The 22,360-nt window shown below is 40.1% G+C and overlaps 1 long non-coding RNA gene across 2 annotated transcripts in view; it reads left to right on the plus strand.

Annotated features, from left to right (window-relative positions):
- Positions 1-22,360, plus strand: part of LOC135324227 (uncharacterized) — a 155,463-nt gene that overhangs the window by 34,421 nt on the left and 98,682 nt on the right. For both annotated transcript variants that reach the window (XR_010385582.1, XR_010385583.1), the window contains exon 2: positions 20,505-20,615. This is a non-coding gene — a long non-coding RNA (uncharacterized LOC135324227). The remainder of the gene's footprint in view (positions 1-20,504; positions 20,616-22,360) is intronic.

Below are 22,360 nucleotides of genomic sequence, written 5' to 3' on the forward strand. Positions count from 1 at the left end.
AATAGTGGTCAGTCCCGTAAGAGGGGGCATTGCAGCAAGCAACTGCTTATCGTACAGGTGGGATGAGAAACAAGGCCCTGGGTGCATACTGGCAGATTTGATGTTTGATATTTGAGAAGCGGCTCCAGCCTGAGCACAGGAAGACCTGCCCGGTGGTCAGTCTTCTGACCAGCTGTTGAGAAAGCTGTTCCACCAGGTTGAAAGCACATTCTGCAACATTAGCTGATTGCCAAACGCAGTAGGCCTGCGCTCATTCGTCTTGCTGACAGGACACCGCACAGCACAGAAAGCAGCTCAGCAAGCAGAAGGTAAGCTCCAGGCAGCAAAGCCCGAGGAATGAGTTAAATATAACTCTGTAAAATAGCTCTAGTGGCTATGGCAAATAGGACTCACATATTAGCCAGAAAGACAATAATGGTTGGGGTTTTTTTCCCTTTCTTTAGTGTCTGTGGGATAAAATATATATTCTTCATTTTAAAAAATGAAAAAGAAAGAAAAACACACACTTCAAAGCAGCTTCTGTTTTTCTTGGCAATTAATAAACTCAGAATTCTTCTTTTCTGCAACTCACCTATGCACACGCTTATAGCTGTATTGCTGTTACTTGCTTGAGCATCCTTCCATCACCTATAATGAACTTAAAAGTGTTGACATATGAATGCTTCTTTCTTCACACTCTTCCCTGCTCCCTGGGATCAAAAGTGTGAATCTTCTAACATTGCTACTTATTTGGGGAAAGAAGGAAAATATCAGAGTAAAATATGTTGACCTTTTCCGATCTTCACAGTTTTGGCACCCTTTTAAGAGGCAAAAAAAAAATCTTTACATTCTGAAGGTGACTATTTAGAACTTTGCAACAGAATTAGTGGAGGGTTGAACTTCAGAAATTTCCAGATACCACTGCTAAGTTTGGCAGTAGAGAAACTTTGCTTGCCTGTGGAAAACCTTTGCTTCTGTTCAGTTTTCAATTTGATATATTAGATATCATGTCTCCTTACTGCCACGAAGAAATCCCAGAAAGACCTTTTGATGCTTTTGGAATAACAACTGACCTGACACTATTATAAGATGAACAAACATCTCATTTGTTCAAATAAGCTGGAGCTGCTGTCACTATAACTCGGAATATAACTCATCTTTTCTCTGTTACTAGCTGTGGTCTCCGCCACTAATTATAATGTATACAGGAACTGAAAAGTCTTCCAAGTCTTATCTTAAGAAAACTTAATGTTAGATTCTGGACTAGCAGGTAGAGGCTTATTAGAATTTTAAAGCTGTGCTTGAAAATGAGTAAAATTTAAGAGAAAAAATGTTTGAGATAAGTTTTATCTTGGAAAGATCAGAACAAACAAATGATAAATAGTTTTTGCAGATGAGATTATGGTTGATCAAGAACCTGATTGGCCCTAATGTGGTCCTAGCTCCTCTCAGGGACTGAAAGAACGATGTGATCATATAAAGATGTGGCTGAATGCAGAGCCTGCTAAAAAGGCTTAGCTCATGTTAAAGCACTATAAAAAACTATTGAGGTTTTCCATGTGGACTGGCTGAGTAATGTTAAAATATGCTTCTTTAACGCAGTTCCCAGCCCACGGGAACTGAATTGTTATGAAGGATGGATCTGTGCTTGGAAGGTGTGAAGAACCCACCATGGGAAAAACCTTACAGAGCAGCCGGTAGGGAAAGGGTGAAGTAGACAACATCAGGATTTCAAGTGGGCTGGCAGCTCACTGATGAGAAGAGCTGTCAGAGTGTAGGAAATGGTTTGATATTAATAACTTATTGTTGAAATACAGAACTCTGCAAAGGCTGGTCTGCTCCCTGCTTTAGAGTCTAGGCTGTGTGATCTCTCTGGTTGTCCATAGGCAGGCAATAGCTATTACAGAGTTTAAAACTGAGAAGAGTTTTTATTCTCTATTTAAATCGCTTCTACTGAATTAAAGCACCTCGGAAGCCCAATTTTAAAGTAAAGGAGAATGTGGGTGATTATTATTACCTTTATGTTCGTGTTTGAGTAGTAACTCCAGAGACTCCATATATATCTGTTCTTCCTGGTCTGGGAGCTATATAGACAAGTACCACATTGCTTGTAACTTCAGGGTTTTTTATTGCCTAGGAAAGGTGAATTGGTGTAAGTGGGAATAGAGAAGTGGTTATAGATTGCAGCAGATGAAAACGATCAATGAATACATTGATCTGGGAGATGGCAGCCTGGATGTAAAAATGCTGTAGGGTAAATAGTGCCTGCTAAGAACAATGTTTGTGGAAGAACCGTATCACCAAGCCATAGCAATTTGGTTTAAATCATGAGTGTCATACCTTTATATTTTTGTCAAATTAGCCAGAGGACACAGTAAGTGTTTATGCTGCCTTTATGCCGATTTTATGCTGGCTGTGAGAAAATATATCATGCCCATTGCCACAGAGCACATTGATTAAAAATATCTTGAATAAATAACAGAGTGAATTTATACTTTGTGTTACAAGGACTCAGTATTTTTTATTCTGTATCAACAGCCTGAAAGTTGGATTTACAATACTGTAAAACTCCCTTCCAAGAACACTTTTGGCATAGAGAGCTGAGGGACAGGGGATACATGCTGGCATATTTGAAGGCTTAAGCTTACTGATAACTAGTTTTCTAGCAAAAGCAAGTTATCCATGTGTGCTGTGCAAGGTGGAAAGGAAACCATGAAGCAAGGCATACTGTTAATGCTATCTACAAATATTAAATAATGGAGGAAATTGTAATAGCCGTGGAGGTAGCCTTTGGATATTTGACCTTAGGTATCAGAACTGTCTGAAAATCACTACTAAATTTGAAGCCAGCTGAAACAAGTATATGGTGTGGAGGAAAGAGCTGGTGGACAATCACAGGTGGTAAGTTTGCTGCAGGGTCAGCACTTGGCAATGTTCAGACTGTTTTTGATGGAGTATTGAAAATGAAGCTTTGATGCGGCATTAGAAGACCCTGAATAAGTCTAAATCTTAACCCCTCTCCCCAGGCAAATCTATATATAAATATGGGAGCATTTATGTCTGAAACCAGTACTGCAATGCTGTGAATTGGTATGGGCTTTGAAAGTGGCATATGCCAATTAGACAACTTTCCTGAAGTTAACTCTCTCTTCACAATTGTACATCCTGCTTTTAGGGGCTGGGAGGGATACTTCTGCACTCAGTTAACCATTTGAGGAATACTTCTGCACAGAACTAACATTCATTATTACTTCCTTTATTGCAGCTGCAATGGCACTCCTTTATTTTTTTAGAACTTCTTCTCCATTCCAAATGAGAGCATTCATTATTGTGGTAAAACATGCCTAGTTTCAGATACCTCAGGATGTAATGCCTGTACTTTGCATCACTGTTGTAGCTTGACACTTCTGAATCTGGACTCCAAAGGGAAATTTCTAGGATGAGTGAAGCCTGATGTCTGACTTTATATATTATATATATACATTTATATATCCTATATATAGATTTATATATCCTATATATGATTTTCTAACAAGTATTCATTATATAGCCTTTGCAATAATAGCAGTGGATGAATTCCATTCTAGTTTAGAGAAAAGAGCAAAATGAGGGTCACACCAACAAACTATTCTAGAAGAAAATGGATAAAATAGAATAAAGCCTTTTTCTTTCACTTAAATGAATAGCCCATCTGTGCATGATTAAAGTGTGCTCTTATCTTATGCAGGAAGAAAAACATATGGATGAAGGTAAATTGTAAGATATAAAAAGGTTAAATTTAGTTTAACATATATCTTGTAGCTCAAGAACTTCAAAAGTCAACAGATTTTTCTCTGCTCTGCAGAGGCATTCAGATTTTCCTAGTCCTCTATGTCCTTTGAATTCTGCAGTGAGCTAGATATATATGTTTTAGTTTGGATGGCAGCCATAGTAAAACATGTCAGATAATTATACAATTTATATGATGCTTTCAACCCCTCTGCTTTCTTTATTATCAGAAAATAACCCCCCCCCCCCTTTAAATGTATGGAGTGGGAAATAGTTGTTGTATAGGAAATCACTGCTTTTTGTCCTTGGATGACAAAGGACCCTGTATGTGTTGAAAAGCATGGCTCCTGCCTTTTAGCTGAAGGGGGATAGACTTTTACTAACCTGGTTTCCTGGATTCTTTAGCTGCCATTATTCCTAGCAAGCATGTCTTAAATCTTTCCGTATCACCATCATAAAACGGGCTGAATATTGTGCCATCAGCACAAGCTCTACTGACTTCTAAACAGTCGGCTATACAAACCTTTTCAAGCCTAGATCAAAGATACCACCTGCTAATCGAATTGATCAAATGTGGTAGTTTTGCTAACAACAGTCTAGGTTGTAACTAGACAAGAATTCAGTAGAAACAACATGGGCTGGGCTTTAAACATTTTTTCTGGAGAGAAAAGAAGAAGGAGAGGAGAGAGAGGAGAGGACAGGGGACAGAAGAGGGAAGGGAAGAGGGAAGAGAATGGAGGGAAGAAAAAAAGGAGAGTGAAAGGAGAGGGAAAGGAGAGGATTCCTGAGGGAGGATACACACGTGATATTTGTGTATTGATTCCTCTTAATGAGCAGACTCGCTATTCATGTCTTCTTTAAGGACATAAATCTAAAACATAGTCAATAATCTGTATGGAAGTTTGGATGTGAGTTTTCCTTTTCATCCTACTTTACCAGCTTTTCCTTGGTTCTGTTGCAAGATTTATTTTGCTTTGTTTTGCAATTTATTTGCCTGCACCAATGTATACCCTATATTCCCCTAAAGTTATAATAAATGAATGAGTTCTCTTTTTCCTGCTCTCTTTTAAAATACACATTATTTCAGTAGCATGATTATCATAAACTTTAGTGATATATGACTAGGCTCCGGTGAGCTAGAGTGATTTATTTTTCCTTAAAGTGGGTCTTTTTGTTAGCTTGCATAACAAGGCTTTCTTAATGGAAATAGGAATAAATAAAGCAAATGTTTTGACAGTGTTTTGATACTGTAAATACTCACTCACTTTCCATGGCATATTAAAGGAGCTACCTTGGACATTTAGTTATTTTCTGTTAGTTACTAAAATCTTTAATGGAAACGCAGGTAGAATAGATCTGTTTCACAGGGACCTGCTGTTTCCACAGAAGATTTTATTTATTTTGGTATCCATTAATATAAAGTTATTTAAAACAAAACTTCATAGACCTTAATCTTTTGAAACTCTGTTGTACACACAGCAATGAAAAATGGGATAACAGTAGTACATAGCACACTTAGGGAAAACACTCTGAAATAGTTTATTTTAAAGAGAACTTTTTTTCTTCCTTAAAAGCCTACTTACTCTGAATGTATAAGCAAGGCAGCAGACAAACCCAAAGTGAAGTTGCAAAGGAGAAAGAAAATAAGCTGAATTATTCCCAAGAGCAGATTTTGTTACCAAGTTTCCCTCTCTTTTCACAAATTTTCCAGAATTTAATGCCATTTCTTAACTCGTGATTCATCTCATTTATGCCTGACTTTACACTGGAATAGACAGAACGCACATCAAATACCAAAGTTAACTTCAGCTGCGCTCAGTGTCTGAAAGGATCTTCCTGCAGGAACTCTGCAGAAGCTTGGAGGGAGCTCGGATGCCTTATCTGTAGCTCCCAGCAGAGGCTCAGGGCCTTGTATTGCCAGGTCTCTAAGGCAGAAACCTTGTCCTAATTCTTTCCCAACCAGGTGGCAGAGGCTGCTTCTGTAGTGGAAAAAGTCTGAGATTGCCGCTAGGCATATTACCACATACCAAAGACCTTATAACAAGTTTGTGCTTCTGGACACCCTTCTCAGCACTATCACAACCACAGACAAATGTCTGTTCAGATTGCTGTGTTGTGCATTTACCTGCTTTTTCCCTTTAAAATACAACCTCACTATTAAAACTAGTCCTTCACATCAGGAGCTCCCAGACATGCTTGAAATTACAATGCAAAGACCTTAAAAATGTAATTCTTTTGAACATCAGCACATATCTTCTAATAAGCTTTTTTTTTTTCTCATCCAGACTAATATTTTCATTTTATGGTTCATGCCACATACCTTAATATGTAGGCACAGAACTGAAGGGATTGTATTTTGGCCATAGCATTCTGCAATAATCGCAGTAGCACATTAGCCTGTATCAACTTGTTTCGCCTTGCTGCCATTTGTCCTGGTAGCCTACAGAATTATGACAGCAAGCAATTCCCACATTTTATGGAACGGGCAAGACTTATAATGCTTTTGTTTTTAGAAAATGCTGCCTGGATCTTACTGAACCCCAAAATAAAGCAAAGGATAATCCAAATTAAAATTAACCGAGTTAATGAAAAATCAGAACTATTTTTGATTGCATTGCTTTTCATTAGCTCTTCCTTGAAGCTCCTAATTATTGTGCAACTCAGACAGTTTGGGTCAGTGCTGATTCAGCGGCCTCTTCAGCTTTGTATAATGGGCAGCCAGGCAGCTCTGTCAAGAATGACGCTGCAAAGAGCCTGATGACAGGATGGAAGGGACCAAGAGTTGGTGACACCATCTTCTGGGGCAGAGAGGAGGCAAGGAGGACAGGCAGACGAAGATCAATGATGTGAAGTTTGAAAGGAGATGACCCACCAGCCAGTAGCAGCGTGAGAATGATACAGAGTCTTTCAGATACCCCTCTGCAGATAGCAATAAATGAATTAAAGTTTAACTTCCTTTATAATTTAATCACTACGGTTTACTTTGTGGCTTTGTAATTATAAAACATTTAATCAATTTTTTGTCCCTTGATTAGACATCACCTTAAATCACGAAGTACCTAAATAAAGCATTCTAAGAAATTCATTTTACAATTCTGCCACATGAGTAGAAATGGGATCACTCTGCAAAGCCTATGACCCCTCTGCAATGACCATATGTCCTTCAAAAATTTATTCAAAGTCTCAAAACCTTTGCCAGAACTCTTCAGGAGAGCAATGAGAAGTTATTAAAATGGGTACAAAACTAATTAAGAGTTTGCAAACACCGTGAGAATAAAAGGTTGGTTTTGTCTTTGCAAAAGGTTAATAACAGGATGCCACATGGTTCTGTACTTGGGCTGATATTTATTGTGGCTATAGATCATATTAGTATCTTCAAAAGATCTGAAGATTACAGCATAGGGGCTGGTGTGGCCAAGTGCCAAGTTTTGAGGAGCTGCTACCCTGTGCACAAGCCAGCATCCCATTTGTGTGGAGCAGAAAGCAAGGGTGTCCCACGGGTCTGGGCAAACACCACAGCATCAGAAGATAAAAGCTGCTGGTTAGGAAGCTTTGCAAGAGTTGAGGCTGGAAAAGAGAACGCTAAAATAGGCTGTCTGGGGTGAACAAGTGGGCCACATTTGGGGAATTAAATACTAAAATAATTGGAAATATTCACTGTGGGTATAAAAGAAGTAATGGTGCAAACATAAAATGCAGTAGCAGGTGCAAACCAAGATATATTGTTGTTGAGCTTTGGTACCCTTCAAGGTGACTGTCGATATAGTTTTGAATGCAAGGCTGGTTTTTGAGGCCTTGAACTATTTTGCACGTGGCTTTTGTATAAGAAATGTCTTCGCTTCATGTGAATCATATTGAACAAAAAGGAATCTTCAGTGCTTACCTTTATGTTTTTCTGGAGTGGACTATGCTTATATTTTCATAAAACAATCTTTTATACAAGGAATTATTATCATTAACCAAATTTTGAGGCAAAATTTTCGAAGTCCTCACTCATTTTTAATTTACTTTTTGCTCAGGTAACTCTTCCTGAATAATCGAATGTTTTAAAAATAAAAGATATCAGGAATGCAGTCCTGTCCAAAGCTGAGTTTCTGCTGTTGCAAAGCTATTGTATGGATTCTGTAAAAGCCCTGTCAAGTTCTTAGTCTATTATGATTAGTTAAGCTGCAATTCTTCCTGCTCATTTTATTCCTGATTTTTCTTGACAAACTCTTTGGTGCTACTTAAGCAAAGAAAAAGTTGCCAGTAAGTTCCCTGCAATAAGTTTGCAACACTTTTGCTTGCATCATACTAGGCAAACTGAAAAACATCTGTTTTCTGTCTTCTTTTGCAAAGAAAAACTGTATTTAAAAATATATTTAAACAGTATTTAAAATTTCCAAGGAAAGCCCCATTCTTTAGAAAGCCTAATAAATAGTCACTATATTGGATTAAATACACATCATTCAAATAAGGAGAACAGACAATTAAATTAAGCTTTTTATTTCTCTGTAACCTTGGTTGGAGTTCTTTTGTCAGATCATGACAAATTTAATTTCATGTTTGCATAAAATCTGTGGATAATCTACCACTGTTTCTACCTTACCTTTGATTATACTTCATTGAAATACAAATTTTTTTAATCTTGGTTAATTTAAAATGAAATTTATTTAATCTACTTTATACCTGGCAAGTTGGCTGTTGAAGGGGGAAGTGTACAAAACACTTTTAACAAATGAAAGAGGAAGCTGTCAGTCTGCAATGGACTTTTGTAAGGCATCAAATGACCGGGGTCAAATGCCTGCTTCTGTTCCAAAAAAGAAAAAAAAAGTGAGATTTTTCTCTGGGAGGTTTAGTGTCAAAACAACTGGTTTTTTGAAGGATCACTGAAAAATAGCTATTGCTTTCTGTTCCCATTGAACCAGTGCCATTTTTGTCTTGTGCTTGTGAGTTTGAATGCCTCAGCTATCAGCTCTTGTCATTTTTCCTGTCTCCGATATGTCACAAAAAAGGAAAATCTCCACGAATTCCATCCACTTTGTTATCTGCCCTTGGCATCAGTAACCAAGTCAGTGGCACCGCTAGGGAGAACAGTCAGTAATGTCTCACAAAACCCTGATGGGCGCATCGGGTTCAGAAAGGTGAGCTTTTGGCGAGCTCAGAAACTTTTGCCCTAGAATATATTTCAACAACTGTAAAAGAGGAGAAGTCACCCCAAACAAGCGCTTCAGGGATTTTATGCAGACGTTACACAGCTTTGCGGTTTGCCTCTAGTGATTTTAACTGAAACCAGCCAGCAACACCCTTTGTCATGTCCTTTGCCTTTCCACCGTTTTGAACGTTGCAATTTACACACCAAGGGGATTTTTACTTGGTGGGGAGTGAAAAGAGCACATTGACGTAGCGTATTTGCTGCGTGTGTACAGTGCCCGCTGGATCCCCTTCCTTCTGCAGCCTGCTGTTCTGCCCTCGGGGTCTCAAGTGTCCTGGTGACAGTAATCTCTGAGGACCGGGCACACCTGACCCTTCTGGTGTCCTTTTGAGGTGCTAGTTGTGCAGCCTGTGCAGCTTGATGTGTTCCCAAACTTGCTGCAGTACCTGAAAATGGGTTGTACTTGTATGTGAAGGTGTGTGGCTGGTTCAGTGCTGGAGTCAGTTGCTTGAGCTCTGGTCTTGCAGTAGTACTGGACATGCACAAGCCACTGTTCTGGCCCTCCAAGGTCGTGTTTGAAAATGGACATATACATTAAATATATAACTGTAGAACATGTAAATATGTATCAAATACATGAAAAATAGCCAGGCTTGAATCCTGAGCAGAAACTCACCCTAATTACTGCTTGATCACATGGAAGACAGGTAACCAGAGACAACCATTTCTCTTTGCCTGTACATTCAAGTGCTTGCATATAGCATTTTCCTGCTTCTGTATGGCTGTTTCCATACCTCTAGGTTTCTCTTAGCAGTTGGATGTGTTATGGTGTTGCCAAATCCTCCTATTCAAGGTGTTTGCTCTGTTCCTCTTCCACTTCCATCCCTAGCTGTTCTTCCCCTGTTGTCTTTGGCCTCCTCAGGTCTTTCCTGGAAGCTCCCAACCCACAGCAGCTCACTGGCAAGTTTATGATTGTACAAAATGCAGTGATTTAAGCACTGCTGGGTCATCTGAGGGCATCCCCCAAGCAGAATTACCACAGCCATTGAACAATAGTCACTGCTGGTTGTTAAGGTCCTCTGATGGATGTCCTGTTTGAGGGTATTTCCCAGCTGAGCACTTCCTGATGACTTACGATGTATTATATAATTCATAGCTAAATAATTCTAAATAAGTACATTTTTTAGAAGGTTCATGCTAAGTAGGAAATGGTACTAGGCAGAGCAAGAGACACATGTACAATGTCATTTTTAAATAAAAGAGAAACATTTTTTTTCTGTCTGATTTATCATCCAGGACTTCTGTCCAGATCTTTTTACAGCAGCAATTTAAAATGCTTACGACTTTAATGAACTAGTAAAAAAACCCTTGTTTTAGTATAGTAATGATTTCCAGGCAAATTAAATATTAAAAGCAGAATCTGAGAAGAATAGCATAAAATATCTGAAACTAAGATGCAAAAAAAGATGTCTTGTGATTAATGTGCATGTATGCGTGTGCACACCTGCTGGCACAAATGAATCAGGCTCATCTAAGAATGCGTAAAATAATAGAGACTAAGAAAGGGCTGTAGAATAATTTGTTAGTGATGATAAAATCAGAGGGATGTGTCCTCCTTTATCCTTCATGAGAGGAAATAATTAAAAATGGCAACAATTGACCTCAAGCTTTTGGTCCAGCCCTGAAGAATCACTCTCAAAATTTGAGCACAAGGAAATGTAATTATAAAGCGTCTCAGCAGATGCTACAGAGCCTCTTGCTGAGTTCTGAACACTCCCCCGGCAGAGGGAAAATTCACATCAGAAGCAAATGAGATGAGAGATGGAGAGAGAGTAAGTGTGTGTCTCACAAAATGGGTCCCTCTAGGCTTCTGTGCATATCTAGGGCAGTAGATAAAAACCATGGTAATTTCAATCTCTCCTCTTTTTGGGAATCATTTATTTGTTTACTAAATTTAGTTTTTGGATCCTGATTTGCATGAAATTTCAGCAGCGGAACTGATTTTAAATTCTTCTTAGAAGAAGCCTTGATAGGCCTTCTTACAAAACTCCTTACCTGAAAGACAGGTACAACAGTCCTCAAATGAGGTGTGCTACTAGCAGAATCATTATCATGTAGCAGAATAGTAATGTAATAAGAATTCATTGGTAGAGTGGTGTTGATCTAAGAATAAAGTGAGAATAAGTTTTATTAAACTTATTTTTCTATCTTTTCTTTTTTATATTAAAATGCCAAATTCTTCACATTAAACAAAACAGTTTCCCTTGGACATTTTTTTCTGGAACTCTTTTGGTTTTTAAGACAATGCTATCAAAGGAATATAGGTGTAGCTTAACAGGTAAGAAACCTGCAATGCTTTGTGTTCTTTTACTTATGTCCTTGAGTAAGTCACTTAGTCCAAAACTCTAAGAAATATCTGCCAAAAGTTGGGGACAGAGGTCCCATTTTGAAGAAGCCCCCCTAAATAAGGCAGAAAGAGAATGTTTGCTCTTATGCAGGCATGGCTGAAAATGACATCCTCAAATTATATTTTGGTGCCTAACTTTGGGCAGCCACTTCAAAAAAGGAAATCTTAGTCTTAGTCTTTCACAGGGCAAGCTGTGCTCACCTGCGTTAAGCACTTTGCTATCTAGAGAGGGAACGTAAGTACTTCGTAGCACCATGCTGTTCACGAGAGATTTCCTCCCATTTGGTTGCAGTAGTTTTACATGCCCATTTCTTGGCTGCAGCAAGATTATAGCAAAATATGCTCCAGGACGTGGCTGAGAGAGTGTAGGAGTCACTCTTTTGGACAGTTCATTGAGCTCAGAAAATCCATAAAGGAGTCTCTGTGGTGGTGTTTTCATTAGCAGTTTGAAATGATAGATGTAGTAAACTGCAGAACCAAAACAGTAACTCCAGCAGGATTAAAATAAGCTGAGCTGAAAAGAAAGGCTTTCTTGACATACTTAGTGTTTGTTTCAGTAGCAGGAGCCATACAGGAACTACATGGTATGAATTACCGATATAGTTCTTTTTCTTAGTATTTCTGTATGTCCCATCCATGCTGTTCCTGATCTTTTTGTCATTCAGCACTTTGCTCAGCAGGAATAGGAGGGTAGGACGTGATGCTGAGTATCCACTGGAATTCATGCCAAATACCAGTCAGGGAAGACTCAATACAGGAAACCGCTGTGTGGGAAGTGGCATAATTTCATCCCTTCCTAAGGCAGACGTAGCCCCTCCAAACTAGGATAGTAACCTTAGAAATGTGAGCTTTCTACATCTACCTTCAGGCTGAAATGAAAGGCCTCTCAGATGTCACGGTACCTATTTTAAAAATTGTATCCACTGGCCAGACAGATACGAAGGAAGCGGGGGATCACCATGTGGTATTGCACCATGATAAATCTGCCACATACAATGGGATCTCCTGGATCTCCTCACTTTTCTGTAGTGTGTGATGGTGCTACAGCTTCCCACTGCCCACCATTAACCTTTCATGTCATCTGCAGAAATGTAAAGTTCCCCTTCACACTCTTTCCTGACTGACATTTTCTGTTTCTCAGTTTGCGAGCTCTTTCTTATATTGTTCAGGAGGGGAAAAAATTGCTTCAGGGTTGGTTCTCCTGGTTCCTAGCTGTCTGAGCCAACACATTAAAGTTCAGGTCCTTTGAGGCTCTCGCCAACACAGGCATTTAGGTATGTATATAGGAGTGCTGGGTCAGAAAGGCTGAGGACCTTCACTTCTATGTGAGTGGGAGCAGGAATGCCTTTTATAAATGAGCACGGGGCAAGTGCTTGGCCTTCAGAAAAGACCTCTGCCACCCAGTGCCTCTTTCTCTTTCAGAGGGAGAATACAGGATGGAGACCCCATCGTAACCTGGCCATTTCTTTTTCTTTCTGGGAAAAGTCAGACATTTAGTTCTATGAAACTCATATTTGATTTATACTGGGGCCTTCCACTTTGCTGGACATCCCATTGTGAGACCGAGCTCGCATCTCAGCCTTCTTCGCGTTTCTTTCACCCCCCTCTAAGTGTTAGAAAATAGGGTGTAATAAACATTTGATGCTCCTATCTTTTTAAAGTGTTTTTTTAAGTAATACAGTAATAAACTGTAGCAACTGAGAGTAAACAGTAAAGGAAATATAAACCAAAATATAAATGTACTGTAGTTAATGGAATAGAAAATAGAACCCTAACATACACTAAATAACAAAGTAAAATGACAACTGATTTGTGGTCCAGTGGATTTTGAAACTGGTGCTATTGTTCAGTGTTTTAAGTCAGATGAGAATTCAGCCCATAAAATGCAACATAAATGTTAAACATTACTTATTAGATGGAATTTTACAATACCAAATAAGACATTATCTGTATTTTAGGGAGATTACAATTCAGAACTAGGAATATTCAAATAGGGACACAGGAAATAAAGTACCAGTTCAACTGTTTTTGTATAAAGACATGTTTTCTACCAATTATTTTTTAAACATTGCTTCAAGATCCACAGTGCTAAGTTAAAAATCCCTATGTTTAACTAGTCATGTCATAATGACTTTTCACTGGAAAGATGAGAATATGTGTAGGCTTTCAAACTGTTGGCTTCATATACTGGTCAGATTGTTTTAGAGAAAAAGCCATAGTGCCGTTTCTCTTCTATATAGAAAGCAATATATATATACTTTGGATTGCCTTTACCTGGAGAAAAATCATAACGAAAATAAGTCTCAAGTCACCATCAGAAAGAAGATGCAGGGAAAGGAGGTAGTAGCATTACATTAGCAAATGAGGATGACAGGAGTATTGTGGTGGTTCTCTATTTTCTCTATTGCATACCATCTTGCTCAGATAATCCTAACTCTGTTATTTACCATGCTTGTAATCATAATATTCGTGCTGTGTCATAGCTTCTGCTGGAAACCCTCCTGCTCAGTTGAAGGGCTGAGATGGCATGTGGTGTGCTGTCATGCTGTCCGGGGAGGTTTAGCCCTTCGTTTCAGCCTCCTGGATGTGACAGGGCTCCGGTCTAGAAACTGGAAAGAGTCTGCTCAGAGAAACCGTAGGAAAAATGAGCACAGGAACATCTTAGGCTGAGATTTGTTAGTTGCTATTTGGGGACTCAGAGCAAAGTGCATTAGCAAGCGCTTAGTTGTAAGCATGTGCCCAGGGCCTGCTGCCCTTCAAATTTAAGAATGTACTTAATAACTTAATAAGCACATACTTAAAACCAGAATAAGAAGGTAGTTTTAAACAATACCCAGAATGTGCTTATTGTTTCAGAAAAGCGTGGCTGTTCCAGCATCCACTGTGTCTTGGATGAAACCAATACTCACAAGCGCTGTCCAGTTTTGTTAGGGTAGGTTTCATCCTTATAAGAGGGCACCGTGATCTCTGGGACTGGCCACAGACTTGACTTGCTCAAGTGCTTCCTTTGCTTCTGTAGGACGCCTGCAGGCTGACTGCATGCCATGCCACTCCGGGAAGAAAGCATAGAAAGATTCATCCTCCATTGCGATAGAGACCTTAAGATTCATTGGAATTCTGAGGTCCGAGCTATGGCTGAGAAATGGTTTAGATGACAACCAGAAGCAGTCTATTGTGAAGACACCTCAAGTAGGAAAGTCCTTTGTGCTCAGCCAGTCCTTGGCCTTGATCCAGTTTTAGTGAGACGAGGAGAAGCTTTTTGATGACTGCACTTGGAGCAAGACCTGGCCTCTGGTGCTTCTAGACCTTTCAATTTTTACTCTTTCTTTTCAGCTCTTTGTTCCACCTTCGCTTTATTCTAAGCTGCATATAAAAGCAATGTTCAGCATACTTTAGTGAAGAAATCTTAGAGCCACACAAAGCAAAGCCAGCTCGAATGTTCATGTATCCCTATACACGAAAAGCTCCAATTATAATCAGCAGGTGCACGCGTGAGGAATTTCAGGAGCTGCGAATCACACTGGCAGAGTGGGGAATTTTTCCTTTCAAGTCCTCTGCACTGTTTCTCTAATCAATTGCTTAGCCTTAAATCAGTTGACTTTTAATTTAATTGACATTGACTGTAATCCTTTTGTTCTTTACGCAGTTGCAGCTGTAGCTAGCTCACATTTGAGTATGTTTTCAGTGGGCCTGATCCCTTGTTTCTCAGGGAAGCAAAGCCCTTAAGCTTTTTTCGTCTTGTCTCAGTGAGTATTTTGCCTGATTTAGGAATGTAGGGTCATTAGTTTCATGGTTAGCAGCTCATTTGCTTCATTCCAAAAATAATAAATATCTGTCATTGGTACTGCTGCAGCCACTGGTTATGGCTTTGAGAATATTTCAGATTTAAATGAGTTGCAAAAATGAGACTAATTAGTTTTAAGTATTAATCTATGACTAATACATCAGAAGTCTCAATGGAAAGAAAATGTGCCATTCCTTTGTAATGTGGCTTAAGAGAGTAAGGTAAAGTCAGCATTGCGTGTTGTTTTGTGATTTCAAAATATTGTAATTAATTCTATTGTGACTCAGCAAATGCCTGAGGGGGCATGTGGCTGTACCAAGGCGGTGTGCTGTGCATCTCTAAAAATGTCGCGGTATTAATGCCCTTCAGAGAAATATCTGTGGCTTTTGCACAGAGTAATGAGGTTTTCAGACAGTCATAGAGTTGTGCTTTGAGCTTATTGTCCAGCATCTGTAGCTTTCAAAGCTGCTAAATCTAAAGGTTGATAATGGTAATACTGAGCGCTTACACTGTGCTCTTTATCAAATACATCTCCTCCGTTCATAGATAAAGAACCTGAACCACTGAGAGGCTAAATGACTTATCTGCCAAGTATCTCATGAGAAGCCACAGGCAGAGCCAGGGAGAAATGAGACTCAACTCACCTGCTCTAACCATAAGACTGTATTAACTCCTTTCCTTTGTAGTGATGCATCGCTAGCTTTAGTCTGTATCCGTATGTTAAAGAATCTTTCAAAATGTAAATAAATGCTCAAAAAACAGTGTTGGGAACTAATTCCATGGCTTTGCCGTGTTGTTTTTCCTACACTTCTCCTTTTTATTATTGAGTTCAGAGATTATTTGCATGAAACACATATTGTTTCTCTGGATTTTTTTCCCTGCAGCTAATTCCTCCTGTGCAGGGTACCTTCTCTGCTTTTTGGCTTCAGACTTTTCCACAGGAGTTAATTAAGAAGCTGACAACTTCCTTGCCTGACAGGATAAAATAACAATTGATGCCCCCCCCCCCCCCCATAGGGTATCTGGTCCCAAATAACACCCTGGGGACATCTCCTTTACATCAAGTTTAAATGAGAGTCAAATTCACCTTGCTTTCTAGTTTTACCATAGAAAGTTTTGGAGACCACGGATACATCTTTTTTTCTGTCTCCTTTTCTTTCCCCCTCCTTTTCTTTTGCCCCTACTTTCCTTCCCACTGCCTTACTTGTCATTCTTCCCTCTTGGAGCCTCGATCTCAGTATTTATCTCTGTCTGGGAAAGCTTTCTGTGAAGGTATTTTACTACGGCTCTTGTATTTAGCCAGCAGGTGCTATTGCTCCAAGTGCTTCTGAACAATGTCCCATTCACTTCTTAGGTCATTAGCTACCAGCCCTGCTACTTTATGCAGGCAAAGTCTTTAAGGAAGTTAGTGACTGAGCAGCTTCTCTTGAAAGGGCAACAGTGACCAGATTTAAAAATAGAGACAGGCGTTTCATGGGATTTTCGAAGAGCTTGTATGAATTAAAGAGCACTCCACTGACTCTGGGGCTCCCATAAAACCCACTAGCACCTGTTTGTACGAGTTCGTTCTTAATGCATGAGAGTGTTGTGTGTGGGGTTACCTGATGGGTATACACAGGCATTTCACTGATGCCTATGCACTGCCCTTCAGAGTCACACAACAAGCAAATGCCGCAGTGCTCCCTGGTGCCACCCTGCAAGGCTGCACATCCGCTTGGCTTTGTCAGAATCGCTGTGCTCCCTCACAACAAAGGAGCTGGATAACAAGTCACAGATCAGAGTGTCTTGGGGTGTTTGGCAGGTCGGTTCCCAGTATGGCAAGTCTGGGTGCATCTTTAGAGTGAAATACTGTGAAAACCTGGCAATGGTTACAACAGAGAACGAGAGGAAGGAAGAGCCCAGACTAGTGAGTAAATAGGAGTAGAGGGAAGAGAAGAAAGGAGAAAAGTGATAGTGAGAAGAGACTTTAGAAGATGTTGGCCCAGAGAGTAAATGGAAATACTTTTCTGGTAACACTTAGAGAAGGAAAACTTTTGACAAGGAAAGAGGATGAATGTGGGAGAGAGGGAAGATAACAAGTACAGATGTGGCAAGAAGTAAAATTCTGGTTGTCCCCAGTCCTTCCCAGCAAGTCGATGGGAAGAGGTGAGGAACAAGGTAGGGATCTGCTCAGAGACTTTTTTGTGTGACAGTCCTTAGAACACGGTATTGTGTGGCAGCTTTCAGATGAATATTTCGCATTCTCCAGGTTCCCATCTTAGATGTTTTGAGTTGCCTTCTTGACCATTTGTAACGGCTTTATTTATTTACTTATTTTGCTATATTCACCTGCTATGAAATCACTGTTTTGAAGCATTTCAGAATTTAGCAGATCGTTACAGATTGCTAGAAGATGTTTTTTATGATAAGCTTAAAAACTGCCTTAAGATCTTTTGATATGTATACATTTAAAAACCCTCACATGTCTCTCTGGCAATGGGTCAACCCTGAGACTCCCAGGTTTATTTGGGAAATTGGCTATGGAATTTCCTTTCAAATGTCAGCAATTATTTAGCCAGCTGTCAGCAAACAGCTGTTAGCTGTGCTGCAACCTGTTCCTTTGCTACCGAGTCTTGGTTCTGTCCTGACTTCCTTTGATCAGAGACTCTCTGTCTCTAGCTTTACCTGTCCCTGTTGCAGGATAAGCCCAACTACATTGGAACGATGTTGATAAATCTACGAGAAAGAAAAAACACAAGTGTGGTGTGTTATGAATGAACGTGACTTGAACTATAAATGAGTATAACTTTCTGGTGGAAGGAAGGTTTTTACTGCCCAGGACTTGAGAATCACAGAATCATGCAATAGTAGAGGTTGGAAGGGACCTCTGGGGATTGCCTACTCCCTGCCTCCGCTCAGAGCAGGGTCAACTGGAGCAGGTTGCTCAGGACATTGTCCAGTTGGGTTTTAAATATGTCCGAGGACGTAAACCCCACAATCTCTCTGGGCACTCTGTTCCAGTGTTCAATTACCTCTACAGTAAAAAAGTTTTTTTATGTTTAAATGGAATTTGCTTTATTTCAGTTTGTGCCCATTGCTTCTTGTCTTTCTACTGGATATCCCTGAGGAGAGTCTGCCTCTATCTTTACTCCCTCCCACCAGGTATTACACAGATTGATAAGACCTCCATGAGTCTTCTCAAGGCTGAACAGTCCCAGCTCTCTCATCCTCTTCTCGCATGATAGATGCTCCAAGCCATAATCATCTTCATGGCCCTTCACTGGATTTGCTCCAGTTTGTCCATGTCTCTCTTGTACTGGGGAGCCTAGTACTGGGCACAACACTCCAGATGTGATCTCAGCAGCGCTGAGTGAAGGGGAAGGATCACCTCCCTCCACCTGCCGGTCCATCCCCTTACCCTCTTACCCCCACCTCCACACACCAAAAAGGGAAGGATTAAGCAGGAAATTGCTGTGCATCCTTTCTTCCTTAGCACTTCATAAGACAACTTCTTGCTTCTCATGGGGCTAGTTCTCAAGAAGGCAGAACAAATTTCTAAATATTTGAGAAAGTTTCCTACTGTTCCCCAGCTGTAGTACCAGTGTGTGCCAGAGTAACATCAACATAGTCACAAAATCGGTCCTGCTACCAAATCCTGTAAAGCCGAGGCTGATGGCCTGCTAAAGTACCATTACAACACTTCAGTGGCACTGTAATGTGCCATTTCAGCACAATACAGCCATTACTGCATGGATAATAGGGTGGTAGAAACTACACTAATTTAATTTGTTTGAGTACCACTAATGGTGGCAGCAACAGCAATACATGTCTTTCTGGGTGGCTCACACAGAGCTTGCAACTTCTTAGACCCCATGCCATTTCTGTGACCACCCCACAACCTCTCCAGAGGTCCCATTGCCCAGTCTTTCTTCCTCAGCCCTCAGTTTCCCTTAGTCTGTGGGGTCCCATCAAATTGAGACATATTCCTCATGGTCCCTATGTCACATTGCTCCTGCTCTGGTGTCTTAAGGAAAAAGCGGGAGTACCACCCGTGGTGTTACCCCATCGGCGTGGTGCCTCTGTGTTAGAAAACAGCAATAGCAGCAGGCGCAGCTCCCAACCAGCTTCAAATGCAGGACCACAGTGGCAACAGCAGCAGCTCCTGACATAGGATCTGCCAGTGGTGCTGCTGGTACTTGTGGACCATAGTGTGCAGGGTGCACTGCAGCCATGTCTGGCTCCATCTTGGTGAAATAGCATTAATTATTTGTCATGAATCACATTTTTTCCTTTTTCCTGAGGGAGAAAAAAATCAGACATTTTCCTTAAGTCTCCTGAAATAGCCGTTATGTAGGGTTATGCCAGCAATAAACTTGAGGATGCAGCTACCACATTCAAGCACTGGAGAAAGGAAAACATTTTAAGCACACCCAAAATGATTATCTTAAAAAACAAATGAAATCAAAGTAAAGAGAATTTCATTTATTTATCTTGAAAAGTATTATTTGAACTTAAGCAAACAGGGATAGTTTTCTTGTAGTCTATAAGAATAAGGAAATGTAGTCTAATTTCTAAATGAAAAGTTCTTTTGCAAACGGAAATCTGAATGTTTTCCATAGTCAAATATTGGGCGTGTTCCAGATTCTGTTTTCTCTTCATTGAAAGATTTTGCTAAGTTTGACCCCAAATCAGAGACTGCTGTAGTAGTCCTGAATAGTTTTTTTTTGGTAAACCTACTGTTTGCTGTACTTCAGGAGTAGAGAATGCTCAGCATGTCACAGGAGGAAACTAGACCATGAGAAAAATCAAAGTTCTTGGTGGTCCTATTATATTTTAAGAATTTTCTCCCCCCACTATATTGTCTCCTCAGTCTTCTACCATGTACAAGCAACAACTTTTTCAGCAGAGCTTTCATTGTGTTTTGGAAAAATCTCACTTTTTCAATGATACGGCGCCTGATAGCAAAGCCAGTTTTTAAAAAGGCTGTGTGTGTCTATAAGTAGCACAAAAAAGACAGTTAATATTTAGCTTTTTGTAAATGCCAATCCCTTCCTTCTGGAGCAGAGCCTGTGGTTTTGAAGTTTTTACCATTGAAGCCACATAGGTAGGGTGCAGACAGCATATTTAACTGTAGTCCTCCAACAAGTTTCTTGACCTGGAGTTTATGTTTCTCTTTCCCTTTCACATCCTTACTTTCTTGAAGGAGGAAAGGCAGGGGCTTGGGATTACAAATGTAATCCCCTAATTTAAAAAAGTGTTTTACTAAATAGAAAACAAGAAATTAATTAATCATACACACAAGAATTACTGTTCAGAAAGCTTAGATAAGTGGAGCCCTGCATGAGGCAGAATTGGGAAGATACAATAGGGTGGAGTGAAGAAACACAAACGATTTAGAAAAATGGGCTTCTCATGACTCACATATCTCTTCTCCTTCCCATTCCTGTTTCCAGCAGGTTGTTGACATAGCCTGGAGGAGCTGATGAGTTGTGGAAAAAACAGAACCTTTTCATGAAAATGTCTCAGGAAAGAGAGAGAGAACAGTGATACTTAAAATATGATGGGTAAGCAGAATTTTTTCTGAACAGAATGACTTAAAAATCTTTCTCCAAAACATTGACAAAGCAGTTCCTTAAAATGCTGTATTGTGAGAGATAGGATAGCATATTCCTCACTTTACTGCACATCTAGCATGGAGTGACATCTACTTGTTAGTAGTTACTAGATGTTAAACATCACAAGTACATTTTATGGCTACCTACTCAAGAGAGAAGGTAAATGTGTTTTGGAATTTCTTACCCTACTTTGCCGCTCCAGTTATTTTATGTTCTGGTCCCTGTGCTACCCAACAGTCTATTATAATTTGTTTTATTATTCTATGGCTTCTGTTGTGTAGCTTGAAATGAAATACAGTACTGGTAAAAGAAATGCATTAAACATACAGTGTTCAGCTAGCATGCCCTTGTTTCCTATACTTCTTCGTTATCATATATGGCAGTCTTTCCCCTCTACTATTAAGAATCCTACAGAAATCAAATATTGATGGAAAGGAGCTATCAAATGCAAGCAGCCGTTAGTGAGGGTTTAAATTCTTATGTCCAATCCAAATCTTAATGTAACCTTTACTTTCCAGAATGAAATGTTGAAGCCAATAGGAGCTATTGCACACGGCACCTCCCTGGATTTGGCCCTGTAGCAAGCACCAGCGTGTTTCTTCAGAGTTCCCTTGCTCTAGGCAGATTTTTCCTAGTTCTCCCACCCCACTGTGATTATCTCCCAGAGCTGTTTGTTTAAATTAAGTATTCCACAAGAAAATAGCTATTTTATTTAGTAGGGTTCTTTTTAAATGGTTGTTCTTATGAGCTGTGTCTGCTGTTATGCTCTGCTGGTCAACCCACTTGCTGCTCCGTTCTTGCTCCCTCTTCTTTGAGCAATCCTGGGTGGGGGGATCAGCAGCACGCAGGATCCCCATGAGATCCTTCCCACAAGACAGACACTTGGCTGGAATATTCACTCAATTCACCGAACACGAGCAGCAGTAGTGTATTAGGGTGACCTATCTCCATGTGTATTAGCCTCGTGGTGGAGTTTCCTAGATTTTTCCAAATTTCCAAATTAGGCCTCAGCCCTGACGCCCCTTCTGTCGGCTCCCCATTGATTCCCCCAAAATGCTGAGAGGGTATCTTCTTTGCTGCCTGAAGTTATTGCGGTGGAGGAAAGGGAAGCAGTCTGTGGCGCTCTACTGATTTCCTTTTTCACCGTCAAATACCATGATTGAGTGTCTTATATTTATGATGTCAGTCTGTTAGACTTAAACAGAGGATGGACAGTAGCTACTTTGTCAAGCAAAAAGCCCAGCAGCTGGAATGGCTCCCCTGAAGGTGCTGCTAGTGTGCCTGAGCCCTGCCGTCTACCCCCAGTCCAGACTGTGGGCAAAGCTGGGTTTCTCTTCCCCGAGTTTAATTGCTGGAAAAATTATCCTATCTTCAGGGCAATGGGATTACAGAAGTAATACTATAAACACGTTCCTTTTTTTCCAGTGGAAATTAGTTTTCATAAGTTTAGGCAAATATCCAATCCAAGCAGGAGCCGGGTGTGCTCCCTCACTAAAAGCAAAGCAAAAGAGCAAGGGAGAAGTAAGTGTAGGCCTTGTCTGTGCACACTCTTAATCTGATTTCATTAGGAGGCTGATCTTTAACTAAAGCAGAAAAAACAGAGCGAGTCTGTATAGACATGCTCTCATTTGATTTTGGGAGCCACTTATGGTTTCATTTTAGCTTGATTGACTGTGTGAAGCTTAAGATGGTCT

The sequence above is a fragment of the Dromaius novaehollandiae genome, chromosome W (genome assembly GCF_036370855.1).
Source record: "Dromaius novaehollandiae isolate bDroNov1 chromosome W, bDroNov1.hap1, whole genome shotgun sequence".
NCBI classification, from domain to species: domain Eukaryota; kingdom Metazoa; phylum Chordata; class Aves; order Casuariiformes; family Dromaiidae; genus Dromaius; species Dromaius novaehollandiae.